The 23,577-nt window shown below is 41.0% G+C and overlaps 1 protein-coding gene across 2 annotated transcripts in view; it reads left to right on the forward strand.

Moving 5' to 3' along the window:
• The window catches only part of LOC124256799 (D(2) dopamine receptor-like), a 515,592-nt gene that overhangs the window by 342,868 nt on the left and 149,147 nt on the right, over nt 1-23,577 (forward strand). Inside the window, exon 1 of one of the 2 annotated variants that reach the window (XM_046690758.1) lies at nt 22,115-22,415. The exons of the other annotated variant lie outside the window; for it this stretch is intronic. The gene's annotated coding sequence lies outside the window, so the exon portion shown is untranslated. Of the gene's footprint in view, nt 1-22,114; nt 22,416-23,577 lie in introns of those variants that run through there. 2 annotated transcript variants of the gene reach the window in all.

A 23,577-nucleotide genomic window follows, 5' to 3' on the forward strand; every position in this document is an offset into this window, starting at 1 on the left:
ACCCATTCACCGGCGATAAATCAATGATTGATTTCCGGCACTAATTACTGACCAATAGAGCATGTCATGGACCTCTTCAGTGGCTAAATAATTAATTCTATTTCCTAAACCCAGCGTGTCCATCACCGCTGTTCTAGCAAGACCGGCATCAGTTGACCCAGAAGTTGAACGTCTGTCTTTAGGAAAATAGTCTTTTTAATATTTCCTCTGCACGGATAAAACATGTAAATCTGTCCCAGCATGCACAGCCACGGTAATGTTTTCCTAACGTATTGGCCGATGAATTAGTATGTCCTGAGCTCAGACAAGATTATATGGACAAAGGCTCCAGAAAACGAGTTATTCTGTGCCATTATTTAAATATTACTTTCCTCACGGCGTATTTTGCTTGACCGGTGATATGAGCCGTCTGTGGAGAAGCACGAAAGAACAGCTGTAGTATGCTTAATCATGACATTTGCTCATTGAAGCTTCCCGTTCCTATGATCTTAGCCCATATCATGGCTTGGTCATCTTTTTAAGGTATTGGCACAGGAGAGAGAGCATCTTCTCTGTGAGGCAAAACATTTTAAGCCCCTCTAATACCTGGATAGGTTGCAAGTACGTTTACATGTCCAGACGCGTATACGAGTTGTTGTTTTTTTATATTTTGTTTGTTTGGATTTGTTGTTTCTTTTGGTTTTTTGGGGGTTTTTTGGGGGGTTGTTGTTGTTGTTGTTGGGGGTGGGGTAGTTTAAAGAATCAGATAGAGTTTTGTGTTGAAAGGGAATGTTACCTATCTTTGAGATTCATTTCGAAAATAATTTCAGGCTTTACCAAATTATATTAATTTAGCTCAGCATTTCAGTTCAATTTATGAATTGAGAGTGAGTGAGTTGGGTTTTACCCCGCTTAGAGCCTTATTCCAGCAATATCACGGCGGGGGACACCGCAAATGGGCTTCCATGTGGGGAAGGGAACCCGGGTCTTCAGCGTGACGAGCCAACGCTTTAACCACTACGCTACCCCACCGCCCCTGCAGCACTCAGCAATATTCCAGCTATATGGCGGCGGTCTGTAAATAATCGAGTGATCAACAGCATGCGCATCGATCTACGCAATTGGGAGCCGATGGCATGTGTCAACCAAGTCAGCGAGCCTGACCGTTAGTCGCCTTTTACGGCAAGCATGTGTTGCTGAAGATCAACGTTGCACCAAACTCACTCAATGTTTCATACGCTTTTGCAGCGGGCAGGAGTTGAGACGTTGACCGTTAAATCGGATCCATTACCGGACAATTAGAGCAAAAAGACATATAAGTACTCTACCAGTTATGGTTGCCTATTGATTCATCATAGTACTAAAGGTTTTCTTTTAAATTAATCGAGGCCATGGAATGGCAGGCTTTTCAGAGGCCTTCATCCTTAAACCGGTCATGGATGAGTTAACGTGGCGTACCAGGATCTCCATCGAAGCATGTCCAAATTCCATTATTTTACACCCATTGTTCTGGATAATAGGACCATGGGTTTGCTAACTACCCAGAGAAAACTACCGCCTTAGGAGTTACGTCCCTTAACCGTGACAGGATTCAGCACAAAATATCAGGATTGTTGCAATAAATGTTGCATTGTGGTATTTTGTATCAATGGATTACTTTGATTATTGTTGTGTTACAGTTACATTGGACACTTGGGTCAATGGTCTGACCTTTGGAAGCTTGGTTAGATTAAGAATCTCAAGTTCTTGTTAAATAGCAGCAAACATTAGTTAAGAGCACGACAACCACTTTCCCATGTTCTTGAATGAGTGAGTAAGGTTTTACGCCGCTTTCAGCAATATTCCAGCGATATCACGGCAAGGGACACCAGAAATGGGCTTTACACATTGTACCCATTTGGGGAATCGAACCCGGACCTTCACCCTGACGAGCGAACGCTTTAACCACTAGACCACCCCCACCGCTCCTCCATGTTCTGACCCCCCCTCCCCCCTGATGTCTTCCCGTTTTGAATCCAGAAGTCATCACCCAAATTGTCAAAATATGTCATAGCATTTGGTTCGGTTGAGGTGCGTCCCCTTACCGTGTCAGGATATTCTTTCTCGGATCCTAATCTTAAATTATGATCCTTGGTCTACAAAAAAAAGTACAGCTTTTGTGGACTCTTTTGACCAAAACGCCAACGTTGACAATAAAGGCATTATTCTGCAGCAACATCTCGAATATTTATCTTTTCACGATTTTATGGCCAAAGCACCGTCTTAGTTTACAGGGTGGCACTGTAATTCAAAACTATGATAAATCTGCGTTTCGTCGCCTTAACAGACAAAATACGATTCCATTCGGAATATGAGGAAGATGAGAGCTTGGCTTCCAGCTCCTATCTATCATATTCCTTGTCACCAAAATCGATGGTCATATTGTATTCGTGCTGGCATATAACCAGCTACCACAATAGGCAGTGGTATCTTTAGACTGTCTCTGTCGCGCGTTACTGGAACCATATTTATGTGTCTTTTCATTGATCGACGGTGCTCGTCTGAAGACAAGGCTATTACCTGCCTTTGTTTGCCCATTTAGACGGTTCTGTTACGCTATATTTCTTACTTAGTTTCGTTATTATGAAAGATATTATGATGTATGGTTGGTGGTTAGTGGGAATCAGGTTGTCTTTGGTATTCTGAATCAGTGCAACGATATTTTTTCCATAACGGAGTTGAACGTATTGAGTACATTTGTCTGAATATGTGGTGTGTTGTGTAAGGTTTTGGTATATTCTGGTCTGTCCTGTTAAATATTGGAATCTTTTGTAACATTAAATTGTATTGTGTAATGTTGTGTTATACATTGGTCTATTCTGTTAAATATTGGCCTGTTATGTTACATTGTAATTTGTTGTGTTTCGTTATGTTATGTTTTGTTACATCGAGGTATGTTGTGTTGTATTGTAGATTGTTGTGTTACATTGTGTTCTCTTGTGTTACATCAAGATCTGTTGTGTTATATTGTGGTTGGATGTGTTACATTGTCGTGTCTTGTGTTATATTGTTGTTACATTGTGTCCTGTTGTGTTGCATCAAAATCTGCTGTGTTATAGTGTGGTCGGTTGTGTTCCATCGTGGTCGGTTGTGTTACATTGTTGTGTCTTGTGTTACATTGTGGATTGTTGTGTTGCATTGTTTCTTTTGTGGTAGATCAGGGTCTGCTGTGTTACATCGTCGTCTCTTGTGTTATATTATGGCCTGTGGTCTTATATCGAAGTCTGCTGTGTTACATTCTGTTACACTCTGGTTTTCCAATTAAAGATTGACCAGTTATGTTACATTATGGTCTGTTATGTTACATTATGGTCTGTTATGATACATTATGGTCTGTTATGTTACATTATGGTCTGTTGTGATACATTATGGTCTGTTATGATACATTATGATATGTTCTGTTACATTATGGTCTGTTATGATACTTTATGATCTGTTCTGTTACATTATGGTCTGTTATGATACTTTATGATCTGTTGTGTTACATTATGGTCTGTTATGATACATTATGATCTGTTATGGCACATCGTGGTCTGGTCTATTACATCTGCTGGATTGTATTGTAGTTTGACATGTTATATTGTGATGGGTTGTGTTGCGCCCTTGCTTGTTGTGCTGCTTCGATAGATCTTATGGTACATTGTAACCTTACATTGTGCGCTGTAGTCCGGTTTACTGTATTTGGTTCCTGAAAAATCTAAACGTTCCCAAGCAAATTAGAGGTTCCAGAAAAGTCAGGAAGGTTTCCGAAAGCACTAGTTGGTTGTTTTTACAGCTGTTAGTTTAGTACCAATTCCAACAGAATCTATCTGACATACATCACAACGCAGGACAACAAAATGGAACAAACTATTCCTCCTTGCGGATGAATATAAAAAGCAGTCGTGGAATTTCGTCCTTCAATGACAAACGATCTGACGAGGCCATGGCGTAGGCAGCCTCAAGGTTAAGGTGTTCGCACACCACGCCTAGAAGGAAGTTCGTTTCCCAGCATGGTCACGTAAGACGTCAGTTCACCTGACGTGGTGATCTTCTGACGGCGTAAATATACATTCACGAAGTGATTTTACAGAGTTTTCAAATATTGTTACATGTTTTTTTGTGACTGTTAGTGAAATAATTATGTTGTCCATTATCATCGAAAGGAAAAGATATACAATAGGTTTAAATGCATCTGAAATACTTGTTTGAAAGCAAACTAATGCCTCCCTGACAACATTCAATATATATATATGTGCACACACAGCCTCACACAACACAAGGTATCTACATTGAATAAAAATATCTTTCCACTACACACCTTTGTGAAGACAGCTTCAAAACATGTTTCTGGAGCCATTACAGAGTTGTAATATGTGTGACGCACAAAAAGATTTTTTGTTCCACCTAACGATTCAGCTACCTTTACAAACCGCCTGTCTCTAGCCTGTATTCGATTACCAAAACATGTCCTTTAAGAGATTTTTAAATATAACGAGTACAGGATACGTTGCATCCCCTCTCAGGAGTTCACCTTAAAACTAACACGGGGATGTTTAACTACTAATGCTTATCGACTTTGGTGATTATTTAGTTTAGTCTTAGCGCTGATATTGGTATTATGTTCTTAGTGTCGGAGTGTGAACTAATGTATTTTGCCCGAAGATGTCTTTTTCTTTAAAAGAGGTTTTAATGAAACAATATTTTTTTTGCAAAAGACATGACAGTGTGACGTTTCTTTGACAATGTCTGTTACTTAGTGTCAATGCCTCGAAACACGGGAGTATTAGTTGTGATAAAAACGTTAAGATTTGGGTGGCCTTGAACTGTCAGGTTGAAACGTCGCCATTGTCTCAGATGAATAATTGCTTAAACACTTTCAATCCTTACCAGTTTTGTCCTTTTGTTATCAACATATAACTATGGATGATCAACATGTAACTCTGAAACGTTAGGGGCGGTGGGGCAGCCTAGTGGTTAAAGCGTTGGTTCGTCACGCCGAAGACCCGGGTTCCATTCCCCACATGGGCACAATGTGTGAAGCCCATTTCTGGTGTCCCCCGCCGTGATATTGCTGGAATATTGCTAAAAGCGGCGTAAAACCAAACTCAATCACTCACTGACTGAAACGTTTGGCTTGAATCGAATGTTTTTCAAATTGTATGTGTATCTAGTTACTACCATTAGCTGTACCAGGATCCGGTGATTGGACACCAGATTCTACTAGATTATTGCTCTAGTGTCTCAGCATTCCCGTAAGTTTAATTGAAGTGGTATTGTAACCTGCATCACTTTGGGCTTTTCTTCCTCGTTAGGGACGGTGGGGTAGCCTAGTGGTTAAAGCGTTGGCTCGTCACGCCGAAGACCCGGGTTCGAATCCCCACATCAGTACAACGTGTGAAGCCCATTTCTGGTGTCCCCCGCCGTGATGTTGCTGGAATATTGCTAAAGAGCGGCGTAAAACCAAACTCAGTCAGTCAGTCTTACTCGTTAAGCTACCATTGTGAAAACAAAAATCAGTTACAAACGGCCTTAAAATATAGAACGTCATTGCAGAGGAAAACCCAGCCATGACTATCTTCAGATAGAAATTCCTCTTGATGTAAAGGGAAAATGGTGGTGAAAATATATGTACTCTGAATAATTGAGAATCAGTAATGACACCAGGTGAAGCTCAGATCACTCACTCATCCACTGCTTTTCTTTGAACGTCGCATCATTTCGACAGCATTAATTAATCTTCTTCCTGTCTATCCCGTGAAGATACCCTTTAGAATTGGTCTTCAGCAACCCATGCTAGTCGTAAGAGGCGAGTAACAGGATCGGGTGGTCAGGCTCGCCGACTTGGTTGATATATGTCATCGTATCCCAACTGCGTATATCAGTGGATTGTCTGGTCCAGACTCGATTATTTACAGACTGACGTTAATAGCTGGTATTGCTGATTGCGGCGTTTAACAACAAACCAACAACTTCGTGTCTATATATTTTAAGTTCGATTTTTACGGATCCACTATGTTGAATTATAATAAAACAGAATAAGATTTATCCTTCTTAACGCCAGGCTGCCAATCAAAGGATACTGGCGCGCCCAAGGGACGCAACTCCGGAAAGCCGTGCTACCACAATCTGATTGACTTTCCCTGCTAACGGAGTCCATTTAGATGGTATTAAACGTGTACTGGATAGTGTGCATCAAATACGTATAATGATCTTTCTATTGCTAAAAGCAAATTAATTATGTTTATTGCTTAACCAGAAACATATGTCTCATTTGGAAATCTGGATTATGTTATGATAATCCCCGTAAAGGAAATAAATTTCATTTTTGTTAATAAACTTGCACAGAAAACCACAGCAAATGTTGAGGTTGTTTGGGTCAATAATCAAAAGTACGTATTTCATTGTTCATTACGATGTAATTTAGTGCATAGTTACGTTGAGTGTATTTGAGGTAATATATTTGAAACGAAGGAGACGATGATATGATTATATTGTTTACTTCAGATATAACATTTTTGCACACGTGAAAAAACTTAGGTTACGGAATTAAACGTTTGTTTGTTCCCAACTTTTCGTTACATCTCGTTGCTAATTATCCATAAACACATGCTCATAATGTCAACAGAACCCAACAATAGGCCGAATGTACAGCGGGTTTTTCAGATGATTATGATCATTATTACCTATATTCTACATATATATATATATTGCTAGTTTGCTTTATATGAAGAATATGTTGCATTATTGAAATACTGTTAACACAGGCGTTTCTGCTTATGTTCCGCGAAGGACTGGGGTTCAGTGGTCCAAGGTGCCGCAATTCGCTTTGGAGACTTGCATTCCTTGGCCGGGCAGGTACCTATTGTTGTTGGTTCGGTTCCTGGTTAGATGGACCTCCCCGAGGAAGGTATGGTGAGGCGTCCGGGACTCGAGCTGTTTAATATTGATGCCACCATGTTGGATCATCATCAGGAGGATCATCATCACTTGTTAATATGGCGGAGATAGTTGAAATCCTTGTGCGCATCCGTGAACATGTGGTACAGTAATCTGGATAGTCTGTTGGAAGATGGCTCATAGTGATTTTGTCACTATTTTTAGGGCATATACTCCTGAATATCTCAGTTTGTTATTGGCTGCCAAGTGATTAAGAACATGGGATTATTAGAATGGCATGAATTCCATTGGAGCTGCTTTTCTAGCATGGGCAGTGTGGTGGCCTGGTGGTTAAAGCGTTCGTTCGTCACGTCGAAGACCTGGGTTCGATTCCCCACAAGGGTACAATGTGCGAAGGGCATTTCTGGTGTCTCCCGCCATGATAATGCTGGAATGCTGTTACGAACGGCGTTAAACCAAACTCACTCACTCACTCACTCACTCGGAATCATAATTATAGAAATTTTTCGAATGATGATATAACTCAGAATATATTTTAGTATTGCATTGGAAGGATTGTTTGTTTGCGTCAGCGAAATAATCACCTTGTTTATACGACCGCAAGCATGTGTTGTCAGGTTTGAATGTATTTCATGTGACACATGTTATCACCATGAACTGATTCAAAGGACGCTCGGTTTAACAGCGATCCTCTAAACATCAATGTCGTGTCTACGTTCCCATCATCACCGACATCTGTGCATCGCTCCAAGGCTGTGTCCACAGGTTCTGCGTATATTGGGTAATTCGACGATCCAAAAACTTGTAATCAGGTTATATCTCATTTCAAATTAGTTCTTCTCGAATTTCTTTTTTCTGAGGGGCTCATCTAAGTTAAGATGTGTTATAAAATGCGTGAATGTCCCCAGGGTCGTCTTAAATGCAGATAGTCTGAAATAATTGAATAATTGTGTTCAGCTTGACAATGGGAAACGATGTAGGAGATCATTGTTTTGTTCTTGAACTGTCCTTGAATTTGTCTTTGCTACTTCTATAGTGTTTGTATTGCCCCTGTAATTATTCCCCGCAACACGTTTTGCAGGGGTATCAAAATGGACTCCGTCCGTCCGTCCGTCTGTGCGTGCAAATTCGTCTTCTCCATAGCGGAACACAAAAACCGCTCAAAATTACTTCATTAAATTTGGCACATAGGTAGGTCTGTTGTGAGCTGGTGCTTTTTGATTTACGAATAAAATATGTTTTGCGTTTCCATGGCTACAAGTTTGACTTCGACTGAAATTGGTGTTGGTGCTTTTTTCCGGAGCAGAACATTCAACCCATTTATTATTTCTTCACCAAACTTGGCACATAGATAGGTCTGGCTGTGAATTGGTGCATTTTCTCAGTTTTGGATTTCTGAATAATGTTTTGGGTTTTTTGGCGTTGCCATGGCCTATTGACATTATCTGAAATTGGTGGTAGTGCTCTCTTCCTGTGCAGAACTTTAAAACCGTTCAATGTTTCTTCACCACATTTTGCACATAGATAGTTCTGCGGATGAAATGGGTTTTCGTTATTTTTGAATAAAATATGTTTTGCATTTCCATGCAACAAGCTTTTTCTGTGACTGAAGTTGATGGTAGTGCCCCTTTCGGGATCAGAACTTAAAAACCTTTCAATACTCTCTTTCCAGTTTGCGGGTATCCAAGAACCTAATGACATAAATCAACCTTACCACTCTATTTCCAGTATCAACATTACTGAGGTACATTAAACCATACATTTGACACAGTCTTATCTAGTTGACACATTCATGGAGAGTATTTTACCAATGCGGGCCATATTGATGACCGTGTCTTCTTGTTGGTCGACTATCTAATCTATTGCAACCTGGAGTAATTATACTTTTAAACAATTTCAATATGATGTCATTTTGATATGTGCATGTATATATTTCATTTCATCACAGTCAATATCATTTCGAAGAAATCAAAAAGACTGAAAGCAATCATGATTAAGGTTTCCGTAAAATCGGCTTCGACCCCAGAGAGCGACGAAAGCAGCCTGACCAATGAAAGCAAGGAGAGCAATCTTCTTCTCACCCCTTCCCCCTTCAGCCATAAAAACGAGTGCCTGACAAATATATTCGCAAAAACACCCCCAACAAAAACCAACAGCTGTCAAACCAGATGAGCTAATCTCATCTATGAACCTTGACATTTTTTTAGAAAACACCTTTCAACAAAGCATTTTGGCGACAGACACTGTTCTTTCTGCAGTTTCCAGCAAAGTTTTTTTTTCAAACATTTGCTGGGACAATATATTTTTTTACTTACTCCAGCTCCTTCGAGCTCGTCATGTTATTGCTTAAATAATGTTGATGCGTAATTAAATATTTAATCACTCACCATATGCCTGATTGTCCTGTCGATGCATTACGATAGCAGTTGGGTTGAATACTCCCCGGGGAGTTGAAAGTTCGACTGGAATGCACACCCATTAGAAGACTGAGGTTTTAAATCATGGCCATTAAGCCTACCCCAATATAAAGTGGTGGCGTACACGACGAAAAGAGCCCATTCGTCTTAATTCTAGTGATGCTATTGATGCAGGCCACGGTGTACAGTTTTAAACTGTAATTTGTTATTTATTAATAATACACTAGAAGCAATCTCAAACATCAGCCTTGCTAGTAGTATCGGAAAACATTTCTCATCATAAATCTAAAATTATCTTTTGATCTTGCACATTTGGATTACTTCTCTTGGATTTACTGAATGGCTTCAGTTGGCGCTTATGACACATTAAGGAAAGGTGTCTTCATTTCTGTTTGTATCACCACTCACAACCTCCGTGGTGTAGTACAAAGAGTTGAAGTTTCCTCCATTACGCAATATTTCCTGCGTGAGGTTTAAAACATCTTAGTTGGCTGGCGCTTTAAAACTGGCACTCACAGATAGACTGCAACTGTTTCACTCTCTGACGCTGCAAGTGTTTCATTGTCATACCCTGCTATTGTCTTTATTGTGTCTCCCTGCAACTGTTCTCTTCTCTGACGCTGCAACTGTTTCATTGTCATACCCTGCTATTGCCTTTATTGTCTCTCCCTGCAACTGTTTCATTGTCATACCCTGCTATTGTCTTTATTGTCTCTCCCTGCTACTGTTTTACTCTTTGACGCTACAACTGTTTCATTGTCATACCCTGCTATTGTCTTTATTGTGTCTCCCTGCAACTGTTTTACTCTCTGACGCTGCAAGTGTTTCATTGTCATACCCTGCTATTGCCTTTATTGTCTCTCCCTGCAAGTGTTTCATTGTCATACCCTGCAATTGTCTTTATTGTCTCTCCCTGCAATTGTTTTATTCTCTGACGATGCAACAGTTTCATTGTCATACCCTGCTAATGTCTTTATTGTCTCTCCCTGCAACTGTTCTCTTCTCTGACGCTGCAACTGTTTCATTGTCATACCCTGCAATTGTCTTTATTGTCTCTCCCTGCAACTGTTCTCTTCTCTGACGCTGCAAGTGTTTCATTGTCATACCCTGCTATTGTCTTCATTGTCTCTCCCTGCAACTGTTCTCTTCTCTGACGCTGCAAGTGTTTCATTGTCATACCCTGCTATTGTCTTTATTGTCTCTCCCTGCAACTGTTCTCTTTTCTGACGCTGCAAGTGTTTCATTGTCATACCCTGCAATTGTCGTCATTGTCTCTCCCTGCAACTGTTCTCTTCTCTGACGCTGCAACTGTTTCATTGTCATACCCTGCAGTTGCATTTATTGTCTGTCCCTGCAACTGTTTTATACTCTGACGCTGAAACTGTTTTACAGTCTGATCATGCAACGCAATTCTACTTCCTCACCCTTCACTTGATGTTTATCATTTCGAAGAGACAAGAGGATGACACTCTGTTTTCAGTAAAGGGATACAAAGATTGACACATATATCTTGTGTTTGCATGAACTAGCAACGTCTGACAGACACAAATAACTTCCCTGTCGCTCCGTGGCAATACTTGTCAACTGAAATCCGTGTGACACATAAGGACTGGGTTTGAGTTGTATTGTGTTGTGTGTCAGAAGCAATCAGGCGAGGTTCACACAAAATGTTAGAGGGTTATAATAAAATGTAAAATGCTTTTGTATTTTCTTCCCTGGGAGGGTCATGAAAACATTAAAAGCAGATGGTCAGGGTGACCCCCAAAATATGCCAAGTACCAAGGGGGAGGTGTGTGTGTATGACTCTTAAATGAACATTTTTACAGAAAAAAAAGCTCATAGTAAAAAAAACTGAAATATAATATAATGAAAAGGAGCCCTGAGACTTTCCTCATTTCCTAAAGCTGTGGAAATCTAGACTTGCCACAGTTTCGAGACTTGCGTGGGCTTTCATGGATATATTTGCTTCAGGGTCTGTATGACAGACTCTGTGTGTGTGTGTGTGTGTGTGCGTGCGTGCGTGTGTGTGTGCGTGCGTGGGTGCTTGCGTGCGCGTGTGTGTGTTACTTTCAGTCCTCCATCAGAAACCTCCGTTTTACCTTCTTTGTACATACCCATTTAATCTTACGATAGGGATACAGCTGTACAATACAATATAATACAAATTCCACATTGTATTCCGATTTCTGTACTGCACGACCGCCGGATTTATTTGAACTTCAGTATTCTTGAAACATATTTGAAAGGCGGTATGATTTCTAAAGTGTAATAATGACATCTGTGAAACATTATAGATATTAAATGGAAGTTATCTTCTGTTTTGTTGGTTTCGTGACCAGGCCAGCTATTCTCGAAACGTTCGTAGCCCTACGAACTTCTTAGGACAATTCTTAACACATTGGCTACGATCAAAGTTAAGAATTCTTAGGGCTAAGAACATTTGGAAAATAAGGGCCCTGATTGTGGCACTTGATTGATGATATGTGTCATATCAAATTTCAACTTCGTCGTGTTCGTGCAGCACGTGCACTACAGTCACTCCGACTCAGGGTGGACGACATTGTATATAGTGTAGTTGCCTGACTGTAGAGCTGGGCCTCCATCCACAAAGGTGAGGTGAGGTGAAATTGGGTTTAACGTCGTGCTTGAGAATATTTCGCTCTCCATCCACAAAGCACTAAGGTGATCGTAAGTCACTAAGGTAACCTTAGTACAATGTTAAAGAATGGGAGTTAAGGTTAACCTTAGTAAAGGTTGCTTTGTGAAAGGAGTCCCTGGACGTCAAGCCGGGTATGATTGATGCAGAATTCAAACTTTGACAAACAACTCACGAATTTACTTGCGACAAGCTACAACAATATTTTCGTTTTTGTTTCTGAAAGATTTGTAATCCAAAGTAAAATTTATTCACAGTAATTGGGTTATTCGGGAACGTGTTTAAGTATGCAAATGACATAAAACTGTTAATATAAGCAGATTTGAATTAAAATTCTAACTTTAATTTTTCATCAATAAAATTTATCTTTGACATGGTTACTATTTAACTGGGCTCATCATCCACATAATTAAACACTAGAAATCAAGCAATTTTCGAAGAAAACAATATTTTTGTAGCATTAACTAAAACACAGTTTTCGGAATAAGAGTGAGTGAGTGAGTGACATTTTGCGCCGCTGTTGGCAATATCCCAGCAATATCACGGCTGTGGACACCAGAAATAGGCTTCACACATTGTACCCATGTGGGTAATCGAAGTCCGGCCTTCATCGTAACGAGCGAACGCTTTAAGCAATGGGCAACCTCACGGCCCGTCGGAATAAGACCTAAGTCTTCCCTTTTCTAAATACCCGTGAAGATCCAGGTTAGAATTGATCTTCAGTAACACATGCTTGTCGTCAAAGGCGACTGACGGGATCGGGTGGTCAGTCTCGCTGAGTGATTTGACACATTTCATCGTACCCCAATTGCGTAAATCGATGCCCATGCTGTTGATCACTGGATTGTCTTGCCCATACTCGATTATTTACAGACGACCGCCACATAGCTGGAATATTGCTGAGGGTGGCGTAAAACTAAACTCACTCACTCACTCAAGTATTAATAACAGCGCCACATTTGTTCTCACAACATCAGTTCCAAGTCAGTGGTGACATTATAACCAGCATCGAAGAGTGTCAATGCAATTCGTTCTCGTTGATCGTGTGAATAAACAGTATGTCGATACGTCAACACTAAACCAGCGAACATGTTAATAATTCACCATGCCAGCTGTCCGAGGCTACTTTATAAAGTCTCCGGTCCAATCATAAACAGATGAAAAGTAGCTTCACACTCACTGGACCTCCCCGAGGAACGTATCGTCAGGCAGCGTGGCTCGGGATGTTTAATATTGATGCCACCATGCTGGATAGTCAAGGAGCATCATCGTCACTAGTTAACATGGCGGAGATAGAGGGAATTACTTACAGTTGGAATCCCTGGGCGCTGGAGCGATATTTATCACATGCGTAAACATGTGGTACAGGTATCTGGAAAGTCTGTTGGAAGCTGGTTCATAATGATTTTGTCACCTGGTATTCTGTTGAATATCTCAGGTTGTAATTGGTCAAGTTTGGGATTATTTGATTTTCATGGATCTCATTGGGAACTTTCTCGTAATTGCTGGTTTACATTTTATTGGGTATATAGTTCTTAGAGGTGGGGTAGCCTAATGGTTACAGCATTCTCCCGTCACGCCGAAGACCTGGGTTCGATTCCCCACCTGGGTACAATGTGTGAAGCACATTTCAGTTGTTCCTTGCCGTGATATTGCTGGAACCCTCAAATGCAAATTTCAGCACGACTAGATATATCTTTGGAATCGAACCCGGAATGGTAAGCAGGTGTCTGATACGTGAAACGGGTTTAAACGTTATTGACCATGCATAGTGAATTCGCGTGCCTGCGTGTGCGTGCATTTGTGCGTCTATGCGTTTGTGCGTACGTGTGTTTGTATGGTAGCCGGACTAATGTAGGTTTCAATAATTATATCAGCCATGAATTACCATATCTCATTGACACCTACGAGGAGACCAGAACCAGTTTCGCCTTCACAATGCCGACCACAGGCGTGGTAACAATAAGTTCCGCCTTTTAACGTCTTCCCGTATGGCAATGATCGATTATGTACACGAGAAACGAGCGCACTGCCATTTGAACAGCTGCCCTTAATCAAAAGGGTACATTGGCAATACACCCGTGAAGGTCCGGGTTAGAATATTGATCTTCAGCAACCCATGCTTGTCGTAAGAGGCGACAAACGGGATAGGGTGGTCAGGATCGCTGACTTGGTTGACACATGTCATCGGTTCCCAATTGCGCAGATCGATGCTCATGCTGTTGATCACTGGATTGTCTGGTCCAGACTCGATTATTTACAGACCGCCGCCATATAGCTGGAATATTGCTGAGTGCGGCGTACAACTAAACTCACTCACTCACTCACTCACATTGGCATTATTCCTCTAGTGTTTTTCTATATTTAATAGGCCGTGTCAACATTTCTTCTCCCACAGTTGCCCATCTATTTTAGTATCTGATGTTGACATACTTTACCCTCGGTGATATTGTCACTGTAGTCCCGTATTGTGCAACCGACACAACTGTCAAACACTCGCATGTATATCGCAATCGTTATGAAGATTAACTATTCATGAGTTACGCTTTCTCAATTCACCTTCTATGACATTTTATCAATAGATTATCTCCATGCAAACAATATATTGATTATATTAGGTTAGCAGGTGCGCTATATAGATAGATAACGGCAGTTCAGGAAAATCTGTATCATTAATCCATAAATCTGAAAAGGTGTGCCAAGAAACTCGATACTGTTAGCTTTTCCGTAGTCGGTTCATACTGGCTGTTTAGCGTCTCACTCGATAATATTTAACTGATGTGACAGCCATGTTTCATCACATTTGAACATCGTAAACCAGTGATTGGTATCATGAGCATACCACAATCAACAAGAAAACGAGGCTGAGCCTATCCATGTTGTCGCCTCTTAATCAATAGCAGTTTGCTGAGGAGCTATATGCTTGCCCGGATCTCCATGGTTTTCTTGGCTAAACATAAACAGGTTCTGTTTTAGCTACAGCGTCATGCTGTTGATCACTGGATTGTGGTCAGGGTCAGGGTGGTCAGGGTCGCTGACCTGGTTGACACATGTCATCGGTTCCCAATTGCGCAGATAGATGTTCATGCTGTTGATCACTGGATTGTCTGGTCCAGACTCGATTTTTTACAGACCGCCGCCATAGAGCTGGAATATTGCTGAGTGCAGCGTAAAATAAAACTCACTCACTCACTCTGTTTTAGCTACAGCGAGTAATGCATAAAACTACTTTATAACGAACAAGCTTTTAACGAACTGACGGATATCCCGAACAGATTTTGTTGTCCTGACCACTTTTCGTTTATTATAATCGAAATGCGTAAACTAACTACTCTTATAACGAATTGAACGCAGTTTTCGATATAACCCTAGCTTACTGTATATTTAGAAGGTGTATTAATATTCGAGAATGTTACCGGGCGGCCAGTTACCAGGCGGACGCTGGGATTTCGTATTATGATGTATTCGGACTTTGTGAATCTGAACGTTACCGTGTCTTGTAGAAATCGTGTGTGTTTCTAATTTAATCATTTCTAAAAAAACGCCCGCTTGACTCGGTGCCTGTCTACATAAACGTATAGACAGTGAAAAGCAGATGGCTCGTAGGCTCTGATTGGACTACACTAAACATGCCATTCATTGGTTACTAATACGAGTAAAATTAAATGGTTGACAACGTGAAATGTGTGTGTGAAGAAACAGTTTCACTAAAATTAACATAAACAGAGCAATAGTTTATCTTTAGACATGTATATTACATGTATATTTCATGTATATTTCATGTATATTACATGTATATTACATGTGTATTTCATGTATATTTCATGTATATTACATGTGTATTACATGTATATTTTGACCAAATGCATACTCACCACGATATTTTGGGTAACAGCTCAAAGCTTCTTTTGTGAGCTAACCACATGACCAGTTTATCATATCTCAATCATTGATAACCTGTGCGATCAAGGATAACGAAGGGCAGTACCTGGAACAGTCGCCGTTGTACATTTTCTACTTAATACGAGTAGAACAAGTGGAATGTTCAAAGTGGCGCGTCAAACATCAAACAGAGATGCATAATTACCATCAAAGCTGCAGTATTGATTCAAAATTATTCATCTCAACAATCGAAAGTTAAATTTACCTGACGCATATTAGAATACTTGATACTGTCAATACCTGGTAAATTATATTCATTAAAATGCTTTTATTCATGATTGAATAACTATATTGATCTAATTATCTGAAACGATGACCTTACACATGAAGGCTTTGAACCAGAGCACCAGAGCACCACAGCACCAGAGCACCACAGCACCACAGCCCGGGGGCTCAGTAGGCGTTGGAAGCTCAGATCAGCCGAGAATGACGTCAGTGGGTTAAATATGATAACACAAGTTAACACACCAACGTTAACCTGGTTATAGGGCGGTGGGGTGGCCTAGTGGTTAAAGCGTTCGCTCGTCTCTCCGAAAACCCGGGTTCGATTCCCCACATGGGCACAATGTGTGAAGCCCATTTCTGGTGTCTCCCGCCGTGATGTTGCTGGAATGTTGCTAAAAGCGGCGTAAAACTCACTCACTCTTACTCCGAAAGCTTAAAGTACTGTTTTCTTAAGAAATTACTTGATTTCTAGTGTTTAATTATGTTGAATATGAGCCCAGTTAAATGGTAAACATTTCACGCACTTACTCACAAGGGAAGGCAAAGGATTTTGCATGCGCAATGGCAGTAGGACCAACACCGCTTCCCAACGATAATCGTCGAGAATAGGCAGTTTCTGGATTCAGAAGGTTCAGACTGATAGAGTTTTCCTGTTTAAAATGAGTGAGTGAGTTTAGTTTGACGCCGCACTCAGCAATATTCCAGCTATATGGCGGCGGTCTGTAAATAATCGAGTCTGGACCAGACAATCCAGTGATCAACAGCATGGGCATCGATCTGCGCAATTGGGATACAATGACATGTGTCAACCAAGTCAGCGAGCTTGACCACCCGATCCCGTCAGTCGCCTCTTATGACAAGCATGGGTAACTGAAGATCTTCACGGGTGCTGGTACAGGGATTCTCTCACAATTCATAACCTGATATAAAATACTAGTTTAATCAGGTAAAGTTTGCCAGAAATGGGCTTTACTCATTGTACCCATCAAACCCAGGCCTGTGGCGTGACGAGCGAACGCTTTAACCACTGGGCTCCCCCACCGCCCCTCTTGTAATATGAAGTATAAAATGTATATACATGTATCCCGTTAGTCGCCTCTTACGTCAAGCATGGGTTTCTGAAGATCAATTGTAAACCGGACCTTCACGGGTTCCTGCTTAAAAGACCAGTCGGGTGGTCAAGTAGTTGAAGTGGGAATTGTTCACGCTGAAGTACCGGCTTCAATTAACGACTATATCTGAATCTCATATTGGTAGACTGTCTCACAGTCCCTTTCCCATTTTAATTCTGTGATGGAGAAGTCCTTAATGAAGCAGGTCTAGATTTTATCAGCTTCAGGCCCTCCTCGCGGGATTCCTTTTCGATACAAATGGAGTTTTTGTTTCGATCAAAATTATTTATTTTCAGAGACAAAGCGTTGGTATATGTCCTTGTGATTAGTCTGTCCTTGTTGTTATCGCTGGGATGTTGCTGAAAGCAGGTGAATTAACATTACTCACGCAATCTCGTAAAATTATCCTTCAAATTAGTACATTTTATTATTAATTGCCCGCATTTGACCGCCTTGCTTTGATGAGATACGTGTGTGCGCGCGCATCGCACATAATCCGGATGCTAGTTCATAGGTACCCTGCTACCCAGCGGACTATTAGACCGTCCGACCTTCTATAGGGTAGTGCCATTGTTGCGTAACTTATGACCCTAGGTATATACAAATATACAATGTTGTAAGCCTCGCTCATAGGTTTTTAAAGTAAATCATCTATGATTGAATCAACGGATCATAGTCATGTCATCAGTCGGTAAGGCATACTGTGTCTTAACATTCACCCAAACCGTAATTTAAATCTTTAAAAGAAGCAAGTCTAGATTATTTTCTTTCTGTTCAGGAGTCTCACATCTCTCTGTGGCGCATTTTTAATTTAAGCCCCTCTTCAGCCCCCACACACACACACACACCCCCCCCACCCAACACATACACACACACACCGCCCCCTTCAAACCCTCCAAAACACACTCACAGACACACGAACGCACACGCACGCACGTACGCACGCACGCACAAAGAGCTTCCCCACAGGAGGTGGGAGACTATTGTCGTCAGGGGAACCCCGACCCAAGCCCCATCCCCGCCACTTTCCTCTGATCAGGGTACCGTTATTTCCCTAACAACGAGGAGAAGCGATTATCTTGATGTCCATTCATCTCAGGTACACTCGCTCATTCCCCATTCATCGATAGGAACTATTTTTACTGAAAACGCAAATCAATTTGAACTAAGATAGAGCAAAAGATTGATTTCAATTTAAACAAACACACTCGTCATACATTTCCGCCAGAAATAAAACGGAATTTTTCATGTATGTGTACTGAGAATTCCTCTTAAATAGAAATAACGGTTGTTGTTATCATGGCGCTTCCTTGACAACAGTAAACACCAAAATCAATGATATCAACGATCTCAATAAAACAAAGCTCAGTATCCATTCTTCGTCTCTATCCACTTCTTTTGTCTTGTATATTACGAATACAGGGAACGATATTGTGGTACGGTGGCACAGTGGACAAGGCTGTGAGAGACAATCCGAGTTTAGATCACCACATAAGTACAATGCTTTATTTCAATGTCCGTAACACGTGTTATATTCGGGATTACACTTCCTCAGTAAAGTACAAATGCTAGTTTTATTGGGTTGAGTCTAATCTGGGATTCGAACCCATACCCCAAGAGTCAGGCACCAGATCACCTAATCCGTGTTCCCGCTGTGAAACACTGACATTCCGCTAAAACAGCTATGCATAATGGTTGTACTAATTTTTCTTTTCAAAATCAACGAAGCAGTCAACAATATTCCAAAAATATACATACATTCAACAATATTCTAACCGTATGTCGTGGTCTGATAACAATCGAATCTACACTACAAAGTACAGTAATTGATACCATAAGCATCAATTTCTGTAACTGGGAGATAATAGCATGTGTCATCCAAGTCAGCGAACTTGACCAACCGATCGCGTTCGTCGGCTCTCGGACAAGTACAGGCTCTGACGGTTCTTCAAAACTGTGAAAAATCTTGACCGTGCCCTATTTCTAGGGGGCGGTGGGGTAGTCCAGTGGTTAAAGCGGTCGTTGGTCGCGCCGAAGACCCGGGTTCGATTCCCCACATGGGTACAATGTATGAAGCCCATTTCTGGTGTACTCCGCTGTTATATTGCTCGAATATTGCTAAAAGCGACGTAAAACCATACTTACTCACTCACTCACTCACACACCTATTTCTATGATCGGATTAAACTTATTGATTACTGCAATAGTTGAAACACAATGTAATTGAAAAGAAGAAGAATTTCAGTGCGTTAGGTCATATGGTACAAAAACACGCCCTAACCATATCGCATCTTGACTACATCCTAACTATTTTGCATCATGACTACAGCCATACAAGGGCCAGTAAAGACGGAGATTCGATGATATGTCAGTATCACCAGTTCCGGGTTAGAACTGGGCCCCGTTCCTCAAAGCGATCGTAGCGCTACGACAGTCGTAAGTCTATGTTAAAGTATGGGAGTTACGATCACCTTAGCTCCACGATAGCTTTGAGGAACGGGGCCCAGGTCTTCAGTAACCCATGCTTGTCGTGAGAGGCGACTAACGGGATCGGATGGTCAAGCTCGCTGACTGCGTTGACAGATATCCTAACGGCGTACATCGATGCTCATGATGTTGATCACTGGATCGTCTAGTCCAGACTCAATAAAGTACAGACCGTCGCCATAGAACGGCCATGGAATTTTGCTGATACAGCGTTAAACACCAAACATATATTACATAACATATATCTAACATATATTAGCTCACCTTTACAGTTTTAAGTGTCGAACAAAATAATGTACACGCTTGTAAATATAATTAGACAAAAATTACAAAAGTTTACAAAACGTTACTGGGCTGAAAACAGTCACCGAAACCCTGTATGGTCAACGTCCAAAGCACATCTTTGACACGGAATCAATACAAAACCATTTCTTGCTTGTACCAGTGGTACCGTTCCAGTATTTGCCACATCAGCCGTAATGGAGATTTCTTTTCATGCTGCAGTTAAGATAAGTTTCGGATGGCTGCAAAATCGATCTAATTAGACACAAGGAAATGTTTTAGTTTAACAATAGCATTAATTACAACGACTAGACCGTGGCTGATATGCCTAGCGAAGCGTGGAGAGACGACTCCCTGAAAGATTAAAACAAGGGCGGATACACTCATGTTTGGACAGCAAGTTGCCTCACGATGCTGTTAGAGGGACAAAGCGGAAGTGTGGGAAATAATTCATGTTTCAACTTAGTCACGCTACCTTAACATGAAACGGGAGAATCCGTAATAAAATTAAAATATCAAATATTTATCTAAAGGAGATGACTGTGTCATAAATGCAGTATCGCTGGCACTGAGGGACATAATATATGGTATTCTGGGAGGGTATGGAATTACTTTCAGTAATGTGTTCCATAAAAATGTGTCTCAGAGTTTACAGTCTGATAAATGTTACAAGTTCTCAACAGAACTTGCGGAAACAAATTTAAAATACTCCGAATCTTAAGAGAGCAAAGATAAATGAATCTCTTGTAGACTTGGCCGAAACTATCGTGTGATCGTAATTCCTTACCTAAGCACAGACTTACGTCATTCGTAGCGCTAAGGTAACCGTAACTCCCATACCTTGATATAGACTTACGTCAGTCGTAGCGCTCAGGTGATCGTAATTCCTTACCTAAGCACAGACTTACGTCAGTCGTAGCGCTAAGGTAACCGTAATCCCATACCTTGATATAGACTTACGTCAGTCGTAGCGCTAAGGTAACCGTAACTCTCATACCTTAACACAGACTTACGTCAGTCGTAGCGCTAAGGTAACCGTAATTCCCATACCTTGATATAGACTTACGTCAGTCGTAGCGCTCAGGTGATCGTAATTCATTACCTAAGCACAGACTTACGTCAGTCGTAGCGCTAAGGTAACCGTAATCCCATACCTTGATATAGACTTACGTCAGTCGTAGCGCTAAGGTAACCGTAACTCCCATACCTTAACACAGACTTACGTCAGTCGTAGCGCTAAAGTAACCGTAACTCCCATACCTTGATATAGACTTACGTCAGTCGTAGCGCTCAGGTGATCGTAATTCCTTACCTAAGCACAGACTTACGTCAGTCGTAGCGCTAAGGTAACCGTAATCCCATACCTTGATATAGACTTACGTCAGTCGTAGCGCTAAGGTGATCGTAATCTCATGCCTTAACACAGACTTACGTCAGCCGTAGCGCTAAGGTGATCGTAATCCCATGCCTTAACACAGATTTACGTCAGCCGTAGCGCTAAGGTGATCGTTATCCCATGCCTTAACACAGACTTACGTCAGCCGTAGCGCTAAGGTGATCGTAATCCCATACCTTAACACAGACTTACGTCAGTCGTAACGCTAAGATTGCCTTGTACAACGGCAACCTGAACGGCAAGCGTGAAGTGCTGAACCGCACGTCCTCTTAAACGCCCTCCATACAACCAACAGTCCTTATAGTAATGGCAGCATCACAGAGACGGTAGACTGGGAGAAGCACGTTCCATATCAAAAATGGTTAGAATGTGAACTCCGCGTTTATTGTCTTCGGTCTTCCGACAACTGGAATATTGCTCAAGTTAACATAAAACCTAAACCGCTGACCAAACAAATCTAATATCGAGGCTATGAAAACATAACGGGATAGTCTCGTTCCAAATATCAATTTCACGTACCATTAGAAATAGTTTATCGACCAAAATATCATAAACAAGACGAAACAACAAATCTCGCTCATGCATAAAGGTGGAGAAAAACATCGATTTGTTTTCTCCTGCAGCCGTTGTACCGGTCGGCAAAGCAGACAATACAAGCCACTCCTAACCCAACCGAACAAACCACACATATCGTCGCCAGTCACGACTGGTCAGAATGCCAATTCCATCCTATGAGCCTTTCTTGGCAACCGGGCCGCGTTCGATAAGACGCCAGTGTCTCTTGTTAATTCGACAACGTTGCCCAGCTGAGTCGAAATACGTACACAAAGACATTCTTGAAGCACCGTTATGGAAGCGGGTAGTCCGATGGCTTTCCTTAATATATACACTATCTGTTCCAAGCCTTATCTACTCTTGATTAAAGGCTTTTAGAAGAAACTGATTAAGAGGAATATTATGGTGAACCTTCGCCGGACAAGTGCTGAAGTCGATACTAATTGGTATGTATGAGTTTGCTGGAGATTGTCTCTCTATCGTTCTTGATTGTCTCTGTAAGATCTGATACAGTGATAATAATGGATGTCGTTAATGCTGGTGGATGCAGTCATTAAGTCGATATAACATTCTGTGTGTATAAATATAGTTCGGATGAACATAAACCTTTGATGTTGCGCGTGTTGTAGATACCATGTCGTGTAAAGTGTATCCTTTTCATTGCCCATTCCATTGGCTACTTAGTAAGGACATACGTAACCATCATCCGCACCAGCATCGTCGCTAGATGAGGATCGTGTGTACACGTATTGCTGACATTACAGCAGGTTGGGTGCTCTGTGTGGTGTTCGATAAATTGATATAGTTGTAGATGAGATTTTTGAACTGACGAAATTCGCTTTTATCAAGTTATCGTATTGATTTTATTATATTCTTTTAATATCACTACAACCTATATATATATACAAAATCTAGCGGGTGGTGGCTAGCCTAATGGTTAAAGCGTCCGCTTGTCACGTCGAAGACCCGGGTTCGATTCCCCACATGGGCATAATGTGCGAAGCCCATTTCTGGTGGCCCCCATCGTGATATTGCTGGAATACTGCTAAAATCGGCGTAAAACCATACTCACTCACTCACATAAACTGGCAATAATATATTTGAAACCAGTCGCTACATACATAGCATGATGAGGGTTTACTGAGGTCAATACATAAATTAAGTAATGGTGACGTACAGTCTATTTAGAATTGCATAATATAGAGCGACAAAAAGTTGAGAATTTAATCAAATCCGAGACATTTTTACATTGAAATAAACTATCATTTCAAATACAGATGATCTCTTGATGTACAGTGTTGGTAGTTGTTTCGTTCTCAGATCGTTGAAATAGTTACAGTTGAACAAGAAGTGTTATTAATCTCCAATATCATCTGAAACACATAGGGTACATTTTCTATAAAATTGTGAACCATCTACCCGTATCAAACACATCACCATTGAATTATCATTTAGCAATACTTTTAACCACCATCTAGCATGGGTGTATACTTTCTTTTGCTATTCAGTTTAATTATATATTGTATTATTTTGGCCTTTTCATTGTGTTTCGTGATTATTGACGTTTGTCAAAAAGGAAGGCCGTCTTAGAAACTGTGTCATGAGGCA

This window comes from Haliotis rubra, unplaced genomic scaffold (genome assembly GCF_003918875.1).
Source record: "Haliotis rubra isolate DU_JTF1 unplaced genomic scaffold, ASM391887v1 Scf64, whole genome shotgun sequence".
Classification (NCBI taxonomy): domain Eukaryota; kingdom Metazoa; phylum Mollusca; class Gastropoda; order Lepetellida; family Haliotidae; genus Haliotis; species Haliotis rubra.